This window comes from Schistocerca serialis, unplaced genomic scaffold (genome assembly GCF_023864345.2).
Source record: "Schistocerca serialis cubense isolate TAMUIC-IGC-003099 unplaced genomic scaffold, iqSchSeri2.2 HiC_scaffold_161, whole genome shotgun sequence".
Lineage (NCBI taxonomy): Eukaryota > Metazoa > Arthropoda > Insecta > Orthoptera > Acrididae > Schistocerca > Schistocerca serialis.
Genome location: NW_026047721.1, coordinates 80,001 through 84,611, shown reverse-complemented (window position 1 = coordinate 84,611; position 4,611 = coordinate 80,001). Strand labels below are relative to the sequence as shown.

The 4,611-nt window shown below is 50.8% G+C and overlaps 1 non-coding gene across 1 annotated transcript in view; it reads left to right on the top strand.

Moving 5' to 3' along the window:
- The first annotated feature begins 3,902 nt into the window (after positions 1 to 3,902).
- LOC126443591 (small subunit ribosomal RNA) overlaps positions 3,903 to 4,611 on the top strand; it is a 1,910-nt gene continuing 1,201 nt past the window's right edge. Inside the window, exon 1 of the ribosomal RNA XR_007582030.1 lies at positions 3,903 to 4,611. This exon is cut by the window's right edge and continues 1,201 nt beyond it. This is a non-coding gene — a ribosomal RNA (small subunit ribosomal RNA).

The window sequence follows — 4,611 nt, the reverse complement described above, 5'->3', positions numbered from 1 at the left end:
TAACCTAACCTACGTTGTGCCTCTTAAACCTCCGTGGCCTAACCTAACCTACGTTGTGCCTTAACCTAACCTACGTTGTGCCTTAACCTAACCTACGTTGTGCCTTAACCTAACCTACGTTGTGCCTTAACCTAACCTACGTTGTGCCTTAACCTAACCTACGTTGTGCCTTAACCTAACCTACGTTGTGCCTTAACCTAACCTACGTTGTGCCTTAACCTAACCTACGTTGTGCCTTAACCTAACCTACGTTGTGCCTTAACCTAACCTACGTTGTGCCTTAACCTAACCTACGTTGTGCCTTAACCTAACCTACGTTGTGCCTTAACCTAACCTACGTTGTGCCTTAACCTAACCTACGTTGTGCCTTAACCTAACCTACGTTGTGCCTTAACCTAACCTACGTTGTGCCTTAACCTAACCTACGTTGTGCCTTAACCTAACCTACGTTGTGCCTTAACCTAACCTACGTTGTGCCTTAACCTAACCTACGTTGTGCCTTAACCTAACCTACGTTGTGCCTTAACCTAACCTACGTTGTGCCTTAACCTAACCTACGTTGTGCCTTAACCTAACCTACGTTGTGCCTTAACCTAACCTACGTTGTGCCTTAACCTAACCTACGTTGTGCCTTAACCTAACCTACGTTGTGCCTTAACCTAACCTACGTTGTGCCTTAACCTAACCTACGTTGTGCCTTAACCTAACCTACGTTGTGCCTTAACCTAACCTACGTTGTGCCTTAACCTAACCTACGTTGTGCCTTAACCTAACCTACGTTGTGCCTTAACCTAACCTACGTTGTGCCTTAACCTAACCTACGTTGTGCCTTAACCTAACCTACGTTGTGCCTTAACCTAACCTACGTTGTGCCTTAACCTAACCTACGTTGTGCCTTAACCTAACCTACGTTGTGCCTTAACCTAACCTACGTTGTGCCTTAACCTAACCTACGTTGTGCCTTAACCTAACCTACGTTGTGCCTTAACCTAACCTACGTTGTGCCTTAACCTAACCTACGTTGTGCCTTAACCTAACCTACGTTGTGCCTTAACCTAACCCTATCGTTGTGCCTTAACCTAACCTATGTTGTGCCTTAACCTAACCTATGTTGTGCCTTAACCTAACCTATGTTGTGCCTTAACCTAACCTATGTTGTGCCTTAACCTAACCTATGTTGTGCCTTAACCTAACCTATGTTGTGCCTTAACCTAACCTACGTTGTGCCTTAACCTAACCCATATTGTACCTTAACCTAACCCATATTGTACCTTAACCTAACCCATATTGTACCTTAACCTAACCCATATTGTACCTTAACCTAACCCATATTGTACCTTAACGTAACCTAATTTGTGCCTTAACGTAACCTAATTTGTGCCTTAACGTAACCTAATTTGTGCCTTAACGTAACCTAATTTGTGCCTTAACGTAACCTAATTTGTGCCTTAACGTAACCTAATTTGTGCCTTAACGTAACCTAATTTGTGCCTTAACGTAACCTAATTTGTGCCTTAACGTAACCTAATTTGTGCCTTAACCGTAACCTAATTTGTGCCTTAACGTAACCTAATTTGTGCCTTAACGTAACCTAATTTGTGCCTTAACGTAACCTAATTTGTGCCTTAACGTAACCTAATTTGTGCCTTAACGTAACCTAATTTGTGCCTTAACGTAACCTAATTTGTGCCTTAACGTAACCTAATTTGTGCCTTAACGTAACCTAATTTGTGCCTTAACGTAACCTAATTTGTGCCTTAACGTAACCTAATTTGTGCCTTAACGTAACCTAATTTGTGCCTTAACGTAACCTAATTTGTGCCTTAACGTAACCTAATTTGTGCCTTAACGTAACCTAATTTGTGCCTTAACGTAACCTAATTTGTGCCTTAACGTAACCTAATTTGTGCCTTAACGTAACCTAATTTGTGCCTTAACGTAACCTAATTTGTGCCTTAACGTAACCCATGTTGTGCCTTAACGTAACCCATGTTGTGCCTTAACGTAACCCAATTTGTGCCTTAACCTAACCTATATTGTGCCTCAACCTAACCTATATTGCGCCTTAACCTGACGCACGTTGTCGCTGAACCTGCTCTGTAATTGTTATGCAACTCGTTAAATTAGTGTAGTGTTGCCTAACCGCAACCCTCGCAATATAGTTCGCTATTCGCACTGCCCGGTCCCCTGTGTATCGCGTCATGTTAAACACCTTGCAGGTGTTGCTGACTTTCCACATGCTCCTGCTATACACTGTAATGTGGATAGCAGCAGGACGTACATGCCCCCCCCCCTTCCCCCCTGCCTTCGCAAGCTGGTCGTTGAGAAGTTTGCATGTTCAATGCCCTTCGCATGCCGACGTACTCAGCCTACGTTGTGGTACGGCCTGTCACCTGTCCGCCGATGTACGCAAAACCCACAAACTGTACTGCACATTGGTCCGTATGTACTGAATGATACATCGTGGCACATGTGTGACCGTACGACGACTTGCGCCTAGCAACGGCAGACCATACAGTCCAAATATTGTGCACGCAGCTACGTGTCGTCTCCCTATAAGAGCTGGATTGCAGTGTGGTACGCCATTCAGACGTGTGGGAGGAACGGACGCCCTGGATGGCGATCAGCATGAGCAGTCTGTTGATGTAGTGGAGCGTGTATTCGGACGTAGTCGTCTCTTCTCACACACCGTGATAGCATGTTGCACCGCGTTCCACATCTGCGACATCCTGCAGAGGCCGGCTGACAGTCGTTCGCGCAATGGACACCGCATACGTACGGGGGCTACCTTCCACGTGTTCTCGAGGGCGTGCACATGTTGTTGCGTCTATGTGGGCAGACGTAGTGTGTTGTGACACCTGACACAGGCATGCAATACTCGTTGCAAATGGCGATGGACGTCTACGTTTGCTGGTGACGTTACGCAAATGAACAACAGGTAACCCGTTGTGGTGCGGTTGTTCTCGCTAGAGGTGAATCAGTGTTGGCGACGATCGGTCGAGCTATTAACCGGTTGTTTCAGGGATACCCACCATGCCCACGAACGTGAAAGGGGGACCCACCATGCCCACGAACGCGAAAGGGGATCTGGGTGTGAGGCGATACGCGGCGGTGGCTGGGTGGGACCGTCCCCGGCCGGTGAGGGGGGGCCGCCCGGCGTGCTGGCAGCGCGGTGCGTGGGCGCACGCGCTACAGCCGGCTGGTGGGGGCGGCCAGTGGCAGGCGCGCCGGCCGACGGACGCGGCAGGCGGCGCAGCTGCGCGCCGGCGCCCCCTGCTCGCGGCGCCTTGCGGCCAAAGTAGGTCCTCGCGGGCCCGGTGCGAAGCGCGGTGGCCATCTGCAGTGTGCTGGTCCGATTGAGGACTGTGTGCGCTGAGGATGCGCCGCCGCCCGGCGCTCGGCGCCGCGACGCCGTCTGCTGCTCGGTCGCCCCAGCGGTTCTCGCAGGTGGTTTGTATCGCAGCTGTGCGGACGTGTTGGCGCGTGCGCTGTGCTGGGAGAGTTCGCTTCGGCACCCAAGTGGGGCTTTTGTCCTTCTGTGTGGCGCTGGCGTTGGAGCTGCCGGTCACCGTAGGTGGCGCGTGTTGTCTCCCGCCGGCAATGCCACGACAGCACGCTCCCGGGCCTCTGTCGGCAGCGGCAAGCTCAGTTGGGAGCACGGGTGGTCGCACCTAAAGCGTCTACTCGCCTAACTCCGGGCGATTGCGCCTCTCTCGAACCCGACCAAGTACTTAGGACGGCGCTGCGCGCCGCCGGGACCTGAGAGGGTTTCGAGGGTGTGTTGTGCAGGGGAGCTCAGCCTCCTCCTGTTTGCAGAATAATTGAGCGGACGCTTGCGTGTTCGCGCGGGCCCCCGGGACACACTCCCGGGCGGCCGGCTGCTCAGCTCTAGTTGACGCAGCTCCCTGGTTGATCCTGCCAGTAGTCATATGCTTGTCTCAAAGATTAAGCCATGCATGTCTCAGTACAAGCCGCATTAAGGTGAAACCGCGAATGGCTCATTAAATCAGTTATGGTTCCTTAGATCGTACCCACGTTACTTGGATAACTGTGGTAATTCTAGAGCTAATACATGCAAACAGAGTCCCGACCAGAGATGGAAGGGACGCTTTTATTAGATCAAAACCAATCGGTCGGCTCGTCCGGTCCGTTTGCCTTGGTGACTCTGAATAACTTTGGGCTGATCGCACGGTCCTCGTACCGGCGACGCATCTTTCAAATGTCTGCCTTATCAACTGTCGATGGTAGGTTCTGCGCCTACCATGGTTGTAACGGGTAACGGGGAATCAGGGTTCGATTCCGGAGAGGGAGCCTGAGAAACGGCTACCACATCCAAGGAAGGCAGCAGGCGCGCAAATTACCCACTCCCGGCACGGGGAGGTAGTGACGAAAAATAACGATACGGGACTCATCCGAGGCCCCGTAATCGGAATGAGTACACTTTAAATCCTTTAACGAGTATCTATTGGAGGGCAAGTCTGGTGCCAGCAGCCGCGGTAATTCCAGCTCCAATAGCGTATATTAAAGTTGTTGCGGTTAAAAAGCTCGTAGTTGGATTTGTGTCCCACGCTGTTGGTTCACCGCCCGTCGGTGTTTAACTGGCATGTATCG